General features: G+C 49.6%; 1 protein-coding gene and 1 pseudogene across 6 annotated transcripts in view; both read left to right on the forward strand.

Moving 5' to 3' along the window:
* The window catches only part of CMTM7 (CKLF like MARVEL transmembrane domain containing 7), a 120,895-nt gene that overhangs the window by 11,563 nt on the left and 92,212 nt on the right, over nt 1-17,120 (forward strand). The window lies entirely within an intron of this gene.
* On the forward strand, nt 1,813-7,341 carry LOC138424437 (survival motor neuron protein pseudogene; annotated as a pseudogene).

The raw sequence follows: 17,120 nt of genomic DNA on the forward strand, positions 1-17,120 counted from the left end.
CCCATGGACAGAGGCTGGCTGTCCATGGGGCCGCAAAGAATCAGACTCGACTGAGGGATTTTCACTTGAAGATAACATCCTTTTGATCAACTCAGAGTCAACTGATTTGGAGCTTAATTACTTTTCTCTGCAGCATCCCTTCACCCCAGCATGTGACATAACCATGGGAATGACGTCACATCTCCTTTGCTGTTTCTTACAACGGTATTTCCACTTTACAGATGAGGAAACTGTGGGGAATTTAAATACCTTCTGTGCAGAAGAATGGCCTCCACCTCCGGCAGCCCCACTGTCCTCCAGGGTGCTTCCTAGAGCCAGTCTAAAAAATGAAAATACTGATGCTCACAGTGGTTGTACAACTGTTAAAAATGTATTTCCTTTTTTTGAGTAGATAACATTCACATGATCAAGATTTTTAAAGTGCATAAACTCTTCCAGTTTTGACATTTCCTTCCTGGAAGCTCCCAGTGATAACTGTTTTCTTGTATGTCATCAGGAGTTGTTGATATTTTATGTTTCTGTGTGTGTGTGTGTGTGTGTGTGTGTGTGTCTGCACTGGCTTTCCACTTTGGGGATCATTTCGTATGCATGCAGAGTGTTCTCATTCTCCTGTTCTGTAACAGCTGCGTTATGTCCCGGAGAATGGATTGACTGTATTGTTTTTTAATCAGTCCCCTATCGATGGGCACTTAGGTTATTTCGCATCTTTTGTTACGTCACAGTGCTGTAGTGGACACCATTTTACATATCATAGTTCTCTGTGTGCAAAGATCCTCAGAAGGAGAAACCCCTAAAGGTGGAATTCCTAGGCCTGCCAGCTGTTGCCTGCCCTTGGACATTTCTTCGTCTGTTCTGTAACTCAGATTCTCAAACATCTCCTGTGATCTACTCCCAGGGGGTGTCAGAGGTCTTCCGCATCCATTGTCATTGAGAGGCTCTACTTGGTGCTCAGGGTTCAGAGTTCAAGCTCTCTAGACTCCTGCCTGACTTGCTTTAAGATCAAGATTTAAGGACCAGAAAAGTCTGGGGAACAAGAAGACCTGTGTGATCAGCATTGCTAGAATTTCCCAGAATCCATCACAGGGAGTGTTGAAGTCAAGCTTCCTAAAAGTAGAGCTAGAGATGGGGATTCTCTTATTTATTTAGCAATATTTATTTTTATTGCAGTGCAGTCGCTTTACAATGTTATGCCAGTTTCTGCCGTATAGCAAAGTGAGTCAGCTCTGTGTGTACAAACACCCCTGTTTTTTATTTCCTTCCCACGTAGGTCGCCACAGAGCAGCGAGGAGAGCTCCCTGTGCTGAACGCTAGGTTCTCATGAGTTATCTGTTGTGTACACGGTAGTGTGTATTTGTCGATCCCAGTCGCCCAGTCCATCCCCCTCTCCCTTCCCCCCTTGGTGTCCATGCTGTGGTTCTCTGTGTCCGTGTCTCTGTTTCTGCTTTGCAAGTAAGATCACCTCTACCTTTTTTTCTAGATTCCACATATATGTGTTAACGTACAATATTTGTTTTTCGCTTTCTGACTGACTTCAGTCTGTTGTTGGACCGTCTCTAGTTTCCTCCATGTGATGTGTCTGCATATGGCAGAGTCTCGCTCCTTATTGTGGCTGAGTAATACTCCTGCAAAAATTGCCTGAGTGAGGGCTGCAGTCAAGGGCAGGGGAGGACTAGATGATGGGTCTGGGAAGTCTAGCCTCAGTCTGATCTTGCTGGGAGCTCTGGAGAGTGAGCTGCCCCACAGAGATGCTCCCGTTTAGGGCAGTGGAGCTGGGCTTTTGTTCTGTTCATTGGCTACAGACCAGATTAAGGGAGTCGATAAACTTGGGATGGGGGGCCTCTGAGCGAGACAGCTCCCGCTGTGCAAGGAAAATCTTGAGAAGGTTGAGGGTGTGATAGCTGGGATGCGTACACTGGCCTGATAGAGGGGAGCCCAGTGAAGCAGGGGGCTTCCCTGGTAGCTCAGCTGGTAAAGAATCTGCCTGCAATGCAGGAGACCCCGGTTTGATTCCTGAGTCAGGAAGATCCTCTGGAGAAGGGACAGACTACCCACTCCAATATTCTTGGGCTTCCCTGGCGGCTCAGCTGGTAAAGAATCCGCCTGCAATGCTGGAGACCTGAGTTCGATCCCTAAGTTGGGAAGATCCCCTGGAGAAGGGAAAGGCTACGCAGTCCAGTATTCTGGCCTGGAGAATTCCATGGACTGTGTAATCCATGAGGGGTCTAAAACAGTTGGACACGACTGAGCAGTGTTGGAGTGACTTTCACTTTCACTTTTCACTCACTGTCAGTAGAGCAGTGAACCTATGAAGCAGCGCCTGCCTGTGTTTCTCAGGAGCCTTTGGAATGAATGGCTTTTCCTCTGGTTGATCTCTGCCAAGGCTCTACGCTGGTGTGCTCTGGGGACAGACAAACCTGACCGAAGCCTCCCTCCATCTGCAGAACTGGTTTATCAGTATTCTTCCCTGGGGCACACCCTGGATCTGCAAGGCCAGTCTGCACCGAATTCGGATGTTACTTTTTGCTGGTCACTTAAGCAGTTGTTATTTTTGTTTTCAACTCTCATTTGAAACAAGGGGAGACGAAAACAAATCAATATTTACTGAATGAAAAAATAAAATCAATAGGAGCCAAAATTATTTCTGTAACCTTTCAGGAAAGAATTGTGAGCAGTATCATGAGGGTATAAATAACTTGACCGTATCTGTTTTAACTCCTTGGAGGGACCTAATGATTTCAAAGAAGCACCACTGACCTTGTGTCGATAATGTGACATTGGTTTTACAAGGGTCCTCAAGTGTCATCATTACGGAGCAGTGTTTACTGACTGCCACTTTGGGAAGAGGAAAAGCTGCAGTGTATACAGCGGAAATTAACACAACATTGTAAATCAAAGCAAAACTGCAGCGTAGGGACTTCCCTGGCGGTCCAGTGGTTAAGACTCCACCTTCCAGTGCAGGGGGCATGAGTTCGATCCCTGCCTGGGGAGTTAAGATCCCACATGCCTCTGGGTGCGGCTGAAAACAAGAGCCTGCATTGTAATCTGCATCCCCTAAACCTGATGGCGTCTCCTTGCTGACAGAAAGCCTGTTGTCAGTTTGTTGTGTACATTTGGTTCCAGACCACCGCGGTAAAGTGAGCATCACAGTAAAGTGAGACAAATGAATTGTTTGGTTTCCCAGTGTTATATAAAAACTATGTTCGTACTATATTGTAGCCTGTTACCTCTGCAATAGCATTATGTCTAAAAAATGTACATACCTTAATTGAAAAATACGCTATTGCTAAAAAAAATAATGCTAACCATCATCTGAGCCTTCACGTGTCTTTGTCTTTTTGCTGTTAGAGCATCTGGCCTTGATATTCGATGACTGCTGACCGATCAGGGTGGTTATTGCTGAAGGTCGGGGCTGCTGCTAAGTCGCTTCAGTCGTGTCCGACTCTGTGCGACCCCATAGACGGCAGCCCACCAGGCTCCCCCGTCCAGGCAAGAGTACTGGAGTGGGTTGCCATTGCCTTCTCCGGAAGGTCGGGGCAACTATGGCAATTTCTTAAAACAGGACAACAGCGAGGTTTGCCGCATGGATCGGCTCTTCCTTGCATGAGCGGCTTCTCTGCAGCCTGCAGGGCTATTTGGCAGCACTTGACCAAATAGTGGAGAACTTCTTTCAAAATTGGAGTCAGTCCTTTGAAGTCAGTCCTTTCAAACCCTGCCACTGCTTTATCACTTAAGTTTATGTAGTATTCTAAGTCCTCTGTTGTTATTTCAACAAACTTTGTAACATTTTCACCAACAAACTTCACAACTCTGCCTCAAGACACCACTTCCTCTGCTCATCTGTGAGAAGCGACTTCTCATGCACTTAAGCTTTATCAGGAGAGGCAGCGATTCAGTCCCATCTTCAGGGTCTATGTCTAATTCTAATTCTCTTGCTGTTTCCACCACATCTGCAGTCACTTTCTCCACTGAAGTCTTGAAACCCCTCGAAGTCATCTGTGGGGGCTGGACTCAACTTCTTCCAAATTCCTGTTAACGTTGATATCTTGACCTCTTCACGTGAATTATGAATTTTCTTCATGGCAGCGACAATGGTGGATCCTTTCCGGAGGTTTTCAGTTAACTTTGTCCAGATCCATGAGAGGAACCCCTGTGTATGGCAACTGTATAGCGTTACAAAATGTATTTATTAAATAGTAAGACTTGGAAGTTGAAACAACTCCTTGATCCATGGGCTGCAGAATGAATGTTGTGTTGTGTGGTAAGTCACTTCAGTCACGTCCAACTATTTGTGACCCTATGGTCTTAGCCCGCCAGGCTTCTCTTTCTGTGGGATTCTGTAGGCAAGAATACTGGAGTGGGTTGCCATTTCCTTCTCCAGGGATCTTTCCGTCCCAGGGATCGAACCTGCTTCTCCTGCATTGGCAGGTGGATTCTTTGCCACTGGGCCACCTGGGAAGCCTCTGTCCTCCAGTAGAAGGGTATTTGTCTACACTGAGCACTTGTCTCGCGGTGTGGCCACCTTTGTGACTTACCTTACCTAGTGCTTCTGGAGAGCTTGCTGCAGCTCAGTGTCTGCACTTGCTTCACCTTGCACTTTGCTGTTAAGGAAACGGCTTCTTTCCTTCAGTTTCATGAACCAACTTCTGCCCACTTAAGACTTGTCTTCTGCAGCTTCCTCACCTCTCTCAGCCTTCTTCGAATTGAGGCAAGTTAGGGCCTGGCTCTGGATTAGGTATTAGCTCAAGGGAATGCTGTGGCTGGTTTGGTCTGCTATCCAGGCCGCTGAAACTTTCTCCACATCAGCAATAAGGCTGTTTTGCTTTCTTATCATTACGTTTCTTTTTTTTTTGTAATGAAATGTAATGGAGCAGCACTTTTCATTTCCTTCAAGAATGTTCCCTTTGCATTCACACCTTGGCTAACTTTTGGCGCCAAAGGCCGAACTTCCAGTCTGCCTCAGCTTTCGACATGTCTTCCTCACGAAGCTTAATCATTTCTAGCCTTTGATTTAAAGTGAGAGGCGTGCGACTCCTCCTCTCACTTGAACGATTGGAAGCCCTGGTAGGGTGACTGGTGGCCTAATTCCAGCATTGCTGTGTCTCGGGGAGCAGGGAGGCCTGCGGGGAGAGCGAAAGACGGGGACGACTGGCCAGCAGACACAGTGCCCTTTGTCCTCCGTGCTTGAGTGCGTGTTTCCCAAGAAGGCCCTTCTCTTGCAAGCCGCCGTGCAGTTTGCTCTTTCAAGAGGCCTGTGACGTCAGTTCTGTGGCATCTGATCTCGCTGCTGTGCTCGGGTTTCACCAGTTGGCCCGCTAACGTCCTTCCTTTGGTCTGGCGTTGCCCTCAGTGATGGGGTCTCGGCACCCTCTTCAGTCTGGAATGGTCTGTCTTTTTCTCCATGACTCTGACATCCGTGAGGGGTCCAGGACGGAGCAGCCCTGTCATTGGATGTGAGTTGGTGTGCAAGGACGCTCTGACTCCCGGCGTTCCGTAGCCACCACGGAGGCAGAAGAGAAAGAAAGGGAAGAACGTGTGTTTGGGTCATGGTGACCTTATCTCCATTTTACTACTTCCGTTTTCACAAAAGTCCCGTTTGCAGACTTCCTATCTGGAGTTAATAAGAGTTCAAGTTGGGCTTGATTGCATGTCCTATTAATAATAATAAAACACAACAGCTTAGCTCAAAGAAGACATCCTTGGGGGACCTCCCTGGTGGTCCAGTGGTTAAGACTCTGTGCTTCCAATGCAGAGGGCACAGTTCGGTCCCTGGTTGGGGAACTTAAAGGTGACATTCTTAGAAGAGTGGCTAAAGTTGCTTGAGGGATGATCACCCACCACGTCCTGTTCTGTGAACTTGCCTGAATTACCTCATTTAATGCTCAACAACGGCCCTATCCTCTAGGTACTATTATTTTTCACATTTTCAGCCAAGCACCTGAGTCCATGGTAATTACACCGTCAGATATGGAGTCTGGCACAGGTATTTAGTGGTTCCCCAAAGCCCAGGCTGCTTCTCCTGAGCTGCAGGCTGGCTTCTGGTCAATAGCGGTGCAGAGGCAGCTCGTTCTCACCAGCGGAGTGAGTGAGAAGGGCTGCTGGGTACTTCTGTTTGAGGCTCTGCAGAGGCGCAGGATCCTCTATTCTTTTTTTTCAAAGTCAGTTGAATGCAGGGGACTCCAAGCCCTATTTTGCGTGTTTAAAGATAAGGGATGGACGCCGCGCACCTGGCAGCGGGCTAGCCATGGCGATGGGCGGCGGCGGCGGTGGCGGCAGTGGCGGCGGCTTCCCGGAGCCGGAGGACTCGGTACTGTTCCGGCGCGGCACTGGCGAGAGTGATGATTCTGATGTTTGGGATGATACAGCATTGATAAAAGCATATGATAAAGCTGTGGCTTCATTTAAGCACACTCTGAAGAACGGTGACATTTCCGAAGCCTCAGAAAAACCAAAAGGCACACCTAAAAGAAAATCTGCTAAGAATAAAAGCCAAAGAAAGAACACCTCAAGTCCTTCAAAGCAGTGGAAAGTTGGTGACAAATGTTGTGCCATTTGGTCAGAAGACGGGTGCATTTACCCAGCTACTATCGCTTCAATTGATTTTAAGAGAGAAACCTGTGTTGTGGTTTACACTGGATATGGAAATAGAGAGGAGCAAAATCTGTCTGATCTACTTTCCCCAACCTCTGAAGTAGCTAATATAGAGCAAAATGCTCAGGAGAATGAAAATGAAAGTCAAATTTCAACAGATGAAAGTGAGAACTCCTCCAGGTCTCCTCTAAATAAACCAGATAATACCAGGTCGAGAGCTGCTCCGTGGACCTCTTTTCTGCCCCCACCACCCCATATGCCAGGATCAGGCCTGGGACCAGGAAAGGCGGGTCTAAACTTCAGTGGCCCGCCGCCGCCACCCCCATCCCCACCGCATTTCCTGTCCTGCTGGCTGCCTCCATTTCCTGCTGGACCACCAATGATTCCCCCACCACCTCCCATATGTCCAGATTCTCTGGATGATGCTGATGCTTTGGGAAGTATGTTAATCTCTTGGTACATGAGTGGTTATCATACTGGTTATTACATGGGTTTCAAACAAAGTCAAAAAGAAGGAAGGCACTCACATTTCAATTAAGGAGCTTTTTGTCTTTCAGATTCAGGTGTAGCTCTCTCCCAAGGAGATGGTGTTCTGGTGTGCCCTGGTTGACGTGAACAAGCGTTACGTCATTTTCTTCATGCACACTTGGATGGGTGCATGTCATCTGCATTTCCCCTTGTGTCATGTGACTCATGCTTAAATAAACAGATATTTTAAGGGAATAATCAGTTTGAATAACTGAACAATGGAAATATGATTAAAAGAAACTCAAGGTCACATACAGTGCAGAAAGTCAATCTGTTAAAATTGCAACTGAGCCCGTTTGTATATTGTAACTTTCTTAGTAAGTATGTTAAGCTTTTTATTAATGCCTTTAAAAATAAATAACTTTAAAAAAATAAAAATAAAAATAAAATAAAGATAAGGGATGGAAACAGTCCCGGGGTCTGTAAGCGGTCTGCTTCCCCTCCCTAACTGCCCCCGCCCCGGCCCGGGAGGGAGCTTTCCCAACACCCCCACCCGAGGTAGTCCCCCCACCCGCCCGCCCGCCGCTTCCACCCAACTGCTGCCCCCATCACCCTGTCCCGTCGCTCTCTTCTGCTTTCTTCCCAGCACTTCTTCATCTGAAATCCCCTTTCTTACTTCCTCGTCAGAAGTGGTGGTGGTCTTCTCCACCAGGACGCAACTGAACCGCAAGGGGGCGGTGGCCATCGTGCCTGGGTCGCTGCGGGATGCCTCACAATCTTTGTTGTTGTTGTCTTAGCTTTAAAAATATTTTTTTTAATGAAAGTATAGTTGTTTTGGGGATTCCCAGGTAACTCAGTGGTAAAGACTCCACTTGTCAGTGCAGGAGACATGGGTTTGGTCCCTGCCTCGGGAAGATTCCCTGGAAAAAGGAATCTGGCAACCCTCTCCAGTATTCTTGGCCTGGGAAATCCCATGGATAGAGGAGCCTGGTGGGCTATAGTCTCTGGGGTCCCAGAAGAGTTGGACATGACTGAGCGACTATATAACAGCTATCATATTGATTTACAATGTTGTATTCATTACTCTTGTACAACAGAGTGATTCAATTATACACATATTACACTCTTTTTTTAAAAAATGCTCTTTTCCTTGGGACTTCCCCAGAGGTTCAGTGGTTAAGACCCTGTACTTCCAACGCAGGGGGCCTGGGTTCTATCCCGATTTGGGGAACTAAGATCCCATGCGCTATGGGGTGCAGTCACACAAAAACATTTTTTCCCACTATGATTTTTACAGGATATGCATATAGTTCCCTGTGCTATACAGTAGGACCTTCTTGTTTATCCATCCTGTATATAGAAGCTTACACCTGCTAACCCCAGCCCCCCACTCCATCTCCCCCACCCCCTGCCCCCTGGCATCCACAAATCTGTTCTCTGTGTCCATTCAGAATCGTTTTTTTTTTTCTTGAATGAATGAAAGAAGATATTCTTTACCAAAGCCTCTGTTAATAGCACTCATTTCGGAAAAGTCCGCCTGGGTAAAGCGCTTGAGAGACGTGGATCTTCTTCTGAAGACCCAATACTAGTTGTTAATCATGATCATGAACAGTGATAGCGAGGGCAGAGGGGTGACCGGGCTGTGGAAGGGCCCGAGGCAGTGGTGTCAGGCCTGCAGGCCAGGAGGCAGAAGCGGGAGCCGGCGGGGAGAGGCTGAACGCCCGGCCTGGAGTTTCCGGTGGAGACGAGGTTCTGTGCTGGTGGCCAGTGTGGAAGAACCTTTCTTTTTTATTGAGTCGGGCTGACAGCTTTGCACTGACTCACACAGTGAAAACAGGGGGCTCCACTGCCAGAGCAAACAAAGCCGAGCCATGGGATGAGAGAAGTGTCTGCCGGTCTGTCCAGCTGTCAGGACTGGGCCCCTAATTTACAGCGTCACCAGCAGACACTGAACGGCAGCATTACTGTAGTGGGCTAGAGACTGAGGGCACAGTGTGCCTGATGCGGGCAGCTCACTCTCAGACTTCGATTTCTGGCTCGAGTGATGAGCCTCTGTGCGGTCCTGGTCGTGGCTCTTCACCCGGCAGAGGCTCAGCTTCACGTCATGGCATCAGATAGATGTTTATTTGGTGTCTCCTCTGTCCCAGCTGTTTGGGGGTACAGCAGTGAACAAGGCTGATCGTACCTTTCCCCTTGGGCAGAAGATGAGGAGGTGTTACGCATCATCACCCCAAGGCCCCATTGTTTTAGGCGCTGCTAGGAAAGGAAGCTGGTGTTAACTATGTGAGGACGCAAATCTCATCACTTAGAAAATGTATGCGCATTTGAAAGAATTCTTTTAGACTGAACTAAATGGAGATTTTATATACGCTTGAAAGTGAAAGTCACTCAGTTGTGTCCGACTCTTTGTGACCCCGTGGACTATACAGTCCATGGAATGCTCCAGGCCAGAATACTGGACTGGGTAGCCTTTCCCTTCTCCAGGGGATCTTCCCAACCCAAAGATGGAACCCAGGTCTCCCTCATTGCAGGCAGATTCTTTACCAGCTGAGCCACCAGGGAAGCCCAAGAATACTGGAATGGGTAGCCTGTCCCTTCTCCAGAGGATCTTCCTGACCCAGGAATCGAACCAGGGTCTCCTGCATTGCAAACAGATTCTGTACCAGCTGAGCCACCAGGGAAGCCCTTTTATATACTCTTGTGAATACCTAAAAAGGAAAATTGATGAACGAAAATAAATTGGTGAAGATAGTCCTAAAATGGCCCGTCTCTGCTAAATTCTTTTTTTTTTTTTTTAAGAATCTTTATTTTTTTAAAATATATTTTATTTACTTATTTTACTGCTCCAGGTCTTAGTTGCAACATGCAGGCTCTTCAGTCTTTGAGGCAGTGTGTGGGGTCTAGTTCCCCGACCAGGGATGAAACTCAGGCTCCCTGCATCGGGAGCACAGAGTCTCAGCCACTGGACCAGACCAGCAGGGAAGTCTCTAAGGACTCTTTTTTTTGAGGAATCCTTTTTTAAGTATTTTCGCATACTCTGGTCGTCGGTGTCGTCAAGAGTGTGAGCAGTGCAGCGTTCCTTAGAAGAGTCCGTGGGAGAACTGATAGCTATCGGTGCTGGGCTCGTAAGCCAGCTGGCTTTCGACTCCTGCTTCTGGGGATGATGCTACAAGTGCCCGTCTCACCGTCTTGCCATCTCCACCCCGCAGCCTCTGGCTCCCAGGCTTTCAGAGAGCGCTCCGCTCTGGTCTCGGGGGTTTTCTTATGTGTGCTCTGACGCCATTCCCAAGTTTTGAGCTGGCCCATAGCAGGCAATTGGGGCTGCTCCACATCTGCTCTCTGGTCTCGCCAGCAGAAGGTGCAGACCCGTCTGTGGCTGGAGGGAACTGAATGACAGACGGAGCATGTCTGCATCAGTGAAGTGTGGTTAGTGTGAGGGCGATGAGCCTGCTGCGGGAGGAGGCAGACAAGGCCGTGATCTCAGCTACCCGGAGTCCTCCCAGCCTGCACTCACAGCTGCCTGGGAAAGGAACCTGAGGCTGAGGCCTGAGCCTGGGAAGAGAGTTCCGAAGGAGGCGAGAGCCTGTGCGAAGGTGTGGAGTCAGGAAACGTGCGTGGCCAGCTCCCAAGCCGGGCTGGTGGTGGTGCAGCCTGGAGCTCTGGTGGTGGTTGTTGTGTTGCTCCGCCGTGTCCGACTCTTTGTGACCCCTGGACTGCCAGCCCTTCACTGTCTCCAGGAGTTTGCTCAGACTCATGTCCTTGGAGTTGGTGATGCCATCCAATCATCTATCCTCTGTCAGCCCCTTCTCATCCTGCCCTCAAAGCTTTCCCAACATCAGGGTCTTTCCCAGTGAGTCGGCTCTTCACATCAGGTGGCCAGAGTAGTGGAGCTTCAGTATCAGTCCTTCCAAGGAAATCAGGACTGATCTCCTTTAGGATTGACTGGTTTGATCTTGCAGACCAAGGGACTGACAAGTCTTCTCTAACACCACAGTTCAAAAGCATCAGTTCTTTGGCGCTCATCCACCCAAAAAGCCTGCTGGGCTTTGATTGGGATTGTATTGAATCTATAAATCAGTTTGGGGGATGGCATGTTAACTATATTGCATCTCCTTAGCCATCAAAATCTCTCCTTTTATTTAGGTGTTCTTTGATTTCTCTCATCAGTATATTTGTAGTTTTTAGCAACTGAGCCACTTCACTTTCACTTTTCACTTTCACGCATTGGAGAAGGAAATGGCAACCCACTCCAGTGTTCTTGCCCGGAGAACCCCAGGGACGGAGGAGCCTGGTGGGCTGCCGTCTATGGGGTCGCACAGAGTCGGACACGACTGAAGTGACTTAGCAGTAGCAGCATACTATAAATTTAGATTTATATCTATTTATATCTGTTGGTACTTATAAGTAGTCTTGTTGTCAACAAATAAAGCTGTTTGGGTTTTATTTATTTATTTATTTGTCCGTATGACTTGTGCGATCTTAGTTCCCTGGCCAGGGATCAAACCTGTGCCCCTGCAGAGGAAGCAGAGTCCCAAATAAAGTTATATTTTTTTCCTTTCAATCTGTGTGCCTTTTATTTCTTTTTCTTATTGCAGCCTCCAGAAGAACATGGAATATGAATGGTGAAAAAGGACATCTTTGTTGGCTTTCTTGGAGGGAAACCTGCAGTCTCTCACCACTGAGTATACTGATAGCTGTAGATTATTTTGCTGTTGTTCAGTCGCTCAGTCGTGTCCTACTCTTTGCGACCCCACGAACTGCAACACACCAGGCCTCTCTGTCCTTCACCAGATTATTTTGTAGATGACCTTTATCTGGTCAGGGAAGTTCCCTGCTATCCTGAAAGTTTTTATAATGAACGGATATTGAATTTTGTCAAGCGCTTTTTCTGCGCCCATTGATAAGATATTCAGGTTTTCTTCTTCTGTCTGTTAATGGGCATACACTGATTTTCAAATGTTGAACCAGTTGTGGATTCCTGGGATAAACTTTAGTTAGTTGTTTAGCATTTATATTTCTTATAGATTGTTGGATTCAATATACCAACATGTACATTTTTTAATCTTTTATTTGGAACATTTTTTCTGACTTGCGGTGTGGTTTTGGCTGAGCTGGGTCTTCGCTGCAGTGTGTGGGCTTTCTCTAGCTGCGGCAAGCAGGGGCTGTGCTTCGTTGCAGTTTGCAGGCTTGCTGTTGCAGTGGCCTCCCTTGTGGCTGAACGCAGGCTCTAGGTGCCCAGGCTTCAGTCGTTGCAGCTTGCAGGCTCATTAGCGTGGCATTCAGGCCTTTGGGCACTAGGGCTTTAGTGATTAGGTGTGTGGGCTCAGATGTCCTGCCGCATGTGGAATCTTCCCGGGCCAGGGATCAAACCCATGTCCCCTGCCCTAGCAGGCACATTCCTATCCACTGTACCACGTGGGAAGTCCTGTGCCCTTATTCTTTCGAGGCTTAAAAGAATAGCCTGGAAAGAGTTGATCCAGCAGCTTGTAACGCTCCCCCGAGACTTGGGCGCACTGGTAGCCGAGCCCAGGTTCCCCTCTTTCCTCTTCCTGTGGCTGCAGCCCTTTGGGGTTTTGCCTGTGTCTCACTTCTGCACACACGTTAGAACAGGATAAAGTTGTGAAACTCGGTTCAGAAACAGGATGTAGGAGGAAGCACTTGCCTCCTGTGGCTAGATCTAAGTTGACTCGCCTCACCTTGCTGAGGCTCTGCTAAGTGCTGGGCCCCAGGGCAGCCCTGGGGACCGTGTGTCCCTGCTGCGTTCATCCCAGTGGGTCTCTTAGCAGGTGCACAAGGGAGGCTTTGTTTAGCGGGAACTTTTTGCTCCTGTCTCTGCCCTCCCGGCTTCTTCCAAAGGCATCGAGACCAGGGCTGCTCCGAGGAGACTGAAAGGCTCTGTGTCTTACCAGCAGGCAGCTTCCAGCAGCCAGGAGGCCTGGAGTGAGCCTGCAGGCCCGGGAAGGGGAAATGTAGGGAGGGGCTGGGCTGCAGCCTTACCGGGGTTGTTTTGTAAGCAGAGGCCAAGGGGGTGGGGAACTTTCTGAAGGAAAGTCTTTGTTTTCACCTGGCACACGGGTGATTTGAAAGTGAGAGGCATGGGAGAAAGGCCTGCTTTGGGGAGTGATGTGACTGAAGCTGGGGGTGCGGACCACAGTTAACTGCGCCTTTGAACCAAGGATGCGGTGGCTGGAGGGGGAAGCAGTCAGGGGCGAGGCATATACTTCTGCCCCGTGGTCTTGTCCCCGCTTCGGAGTCATTTTCTAAAACCCGACCAGAGAGCAGCAGAGGGGACGCTGACAGCCCGCTGGAGGCAGGGGCCCTGGCACGGTTTTTTCTTTCATCCAGTGCTTTGTCTGTGTAAAGGTCTAGACAGACAGCTCTGCCAGCTGGTTTGGAGCCTGCTGTCAGCAGTCTGAGGAATCCGAGGCAGCCGCCTCCCATTTGAGCTCACAGGGGTAGTTTCCCGCCTGCGCCCGAGAGCTGTGATGTAGGAGGGGCTCCTCACGTCACCCCAAGGCCCCCCCCCCAGGACATCTGTGCCACCTGTCACCCTCCTCCCTGTGTGCTCAAGTCCTGCAGCCCCTGGAGTCCACCCTGAACCACTCCCACTCTTTACAGAGGATGTGCCTGCCTTCCTGCCCTCCAGCAGCCTTCCTCACAGATGGTACCTTCCTGACGTTATTCGTCTTTTGTTTTCTTTTTCTTTAAAAAAAAAAAAGAAATTTATTTGAGCTGCGCTGGGTCTTAGTTGCAGCATGCGGGATCTTGAATCTTCATTTGAGCATGTGGGCTCTTTAGTTACGGCATGCGGGATCTAGCTCCCCAGCCGGGGATCAAACCCGGGCCCCCTGCATGGAGTCTTAACCACTGGGCCACCAGGGAAGCCCTCGTCCCCTTTTTCTTTTAATGTCCCTGTGTCGCGGTCTGAGGCCCCTTGTCCTTTGAGGCAGGGCCCGGGTCTAAACTGTCCTTATGGTGCGCTTATTGCCTGCTGACGACTGGCCCTGCTTAGATGAGCCCCCGGTTAACTGTTGCTGTGTGCCAAGAGCTTCTCAAACATCATCCCGTGTTACTCTTCTCAGAATACATGCTCAGGGACTTCGACTCCTTGCCCTTTCTTGAATGTTTACTGGAGCACTACCAGCCGTTCTGAATGCTTTGCTAGAATCGTCTCATTTAATCTTCACATCAACTCTTTGTGGTAGGTTTTCTTCTTACCCATTTTAAAGATGAGGAGACTGAGGCCTAGCGAGGTTAACTGGCCCCTTAGTACTTGTGTTTAGTGACTGTTTGACCCACGGGGGTTGCTGGCGTGCTTTACTGCTCCTTTCAGGCTCACTTGCTCCGACTGAAGACCAGCCTCTGGCTTACACTCAGTCTCCTCTGGGTGCCATACGACGATCGTGTACCCTTAATCGCCGTGGCTTTCCATCAGTGATACATGCTTACAGTCCCTCAGTGGCTCTTGTGTACTTGCTTTGTCATTTTTTATCCCAGACTAATTTCTCTTTCCCCCAGGCTGGCACTGAGTTGGCATCATGCTGCCTGGGTTTTTAATCCAGGCATCCCACACCCACATTGTCAAATCCAGCAGGCACTTATTTCTGGCAGGCGCCCAGGGCTGGATGCCAGGCCTCCTGCTGGGGCCGGGCCACACAGCTTCTCCAAATATTTACTTCACCAGGATCTGGGCAAAGCACTGAATGGCGTAACTCTCTCTCTCCTGAGTCAAGGTTTCCTTAGGATCGTCCTTGGCAGAATGGAAACCAGCGTAGCCTTGTGTTCCTAAGCAGGGCTGGGACCGTCGTTAGGACTCAATAAATAATCACTGAATGAATGACTTTATTCTTTCCACTGTAAACACTGGGGTTGCCTGAGTGGGAAACCAGGGAAGTTCTGAAAACAGTGCATTAGTTAGCTCTTGCTGCATGACAAACAGCCCTAAAATCTTGGTGGCATCACCAAGCCTTTACTGCTCACATGGTGGAGGTCTGCTGCGGTCGGCCCTGCTAATCATGACCCCGGCTTGCTTCTGTGTCTGGAGGCTGGCTTCTCGTCCAGTCTGGACTGGGTTCATCTGGGGTGACTGGGTTTCAGCACTGTCTGCATGTCTGCCACCAGACGTTTCCTTCTTAGATGCCACTGCAGGGAAGCCCAGACCTAGAGCTGGCGGAGGTAGCCTCTGAAACTGTCGGTGGCATTTTTTTTCATTTTTCTCAGCTGAGCCTGGAGCATCCAGACCCAGCAGTGGTGGCCCCATCAGAGCCTCTCGTTGAGGACCATCCAGGTCGAGCATCTTTTTGGGGGTGTGACATGGGATGGAGGTGGGGATTTATGGAGTCATCTTCAGCCATCCCCACTGCAGCCAGTGGCTGCTCTGTGTGATCGTCGGTTACCGGGTTCTTGGAGGCAACAGCTGCCTTCCAGCTGAGCCGCCTGAGAGCTCTCGGCCCAGGGGCTGTGTCTACGCCAGGGTCCCAGGTGGGGACCCAGATGTGATCCCTCACCTGGGCCCCCCGCTGCCCTCTGAACGGACCTCAACTTCCCTTTGCACAAGAATCAAAACACGAAACCCAGAACAGTGCATATGCAACTCTCAAAACAGGCCAGGCGGGACCTTTTTTGTTTAAGCGCCTGCTCCAGCTACTACGGTTGCGGCGCAAATTGCTGCTAAAGTTAGTCTGTGTAAAGCAGCCACTCGCTAGGCTCACAGATTCTGTGGGTCAGGAGCGTGGGCGCGACGCGGTGAATAGGGCTTTCTCTTTGCTCCGTGGTGACTGGGCAGCTGGGAGAACTTGAGAGCTGGGGCCAGAGAAGCCAAAGGCTTTGCTTTCTCATGCATTGAGCTAAGTGCTGACTGGTGAGCCACCCTCAGCTGGAGCTTTGGCCAGACACCCACTCTCGGCCTCCCAAGTGGCCTCTGGTGGGAGAGCTCCAGGGGTGCGTTTGCAGATGGAGCGGCGGCTCAGGGAAGTTGCATCAGGGTCCCTGACCCAGCTGTGGAAGGCCTGTGTTGTCACTTTGACCACCTGCCAGGAGGCCATTCAGGCAACCCAGGTTCAAGGCAGGGGATGCGTTCCGCTTCTAGGTGAGGAGCGGCCAGGGTCTAGAAGAACGCAGGAGCCTGGAAATGTTGCTACGGCTATTCTCAGAAAGCACAGTCGGCTGGCATGCAGTAACGAGGGGTGAGATGTTCCTTCTACCCCTCACTGCTGAGGCCAAGGGCATCACAGTATCTGGCTGCAGGGAATTTAAGCCTCTTGTGCAGTCCAGTCCCATCCTGTCTCCTACCACAGACCATTGAGTCCTCAGGGAGAGCTTTATTAAAGCTTTGCCAATGAAGTCATCTGCCCTGTCCCACGTGCGTGCGTGTTAAGTTGTTCCAGTCATGTCTGACTCTTTCCAACCCCATGGACTGTAGCCCGCCGGGCTCCTGGGATTCTCCAGGCAAGAATACTGGAGTGGGTTGCAATGCCCTCCTCCAGGGGATCTTCCCGACCCAGGGATCCAACCCATATCTCTTTCACCTCTTGCATTGGTAGGCAGGTTCTTTACCAGTGGGACCACCACCTGGGACCTCAGCCTGGGGAGAAAAAAGACAAAAAACATAAAGGGGGGCAGAAGCAGGGTTCTATGATTAAGAACCAAACTGTGGAATTGGATGGAAAAGACTGAATCCCGTCTCCGGGCAAACAGCTCTATGGCCCAGGGCGGGCACTTCCCACATCTAGGTTTCCTCATCTGCATAAGAGTACAACCCAGGGCCAGGCTCTTGGGAGGTACCTGATGAACAGTAGGCATCCCTGAGAATAAGCTTCCTCATTTCAGCACTTTGTAGGAAGCTCACGTCCCAGCAAGGGCCGTTGACCCTGCCCCTGCGCCCCCCAGTCCTGGAGAAGATTCTCGGCAGTCTCTCTCTCTCTTATTGTCTTTTAATGATTCTTCAGGGAACCTCTGGGAAACACTAGCTCCTACTCTTGAGTCAGACCCTGGGGGGTTCACACGGGGGGTCTTTTCATCCCATTCTCTAGGTTTTAGAATCTTTTAAAAAAAAGAGAGAGAGA

The sequence above is a fragment of the Ovis canadensis genome, chromosome 19 (assembly GCF_042477335.2).
Source record: "Ovis canadensis isolate MfBH-ARS-UI-01 breed Bighorn chromosome 19, ARS-UI_OviCan_v2, whole genome shotgun sequence".
Taxonomy (NCBI): Eukaryota; Metazoa; Chordata; class Mammalia; order Artiodactyla; family Bovidae; genus Ovis; species Ovis canadensis.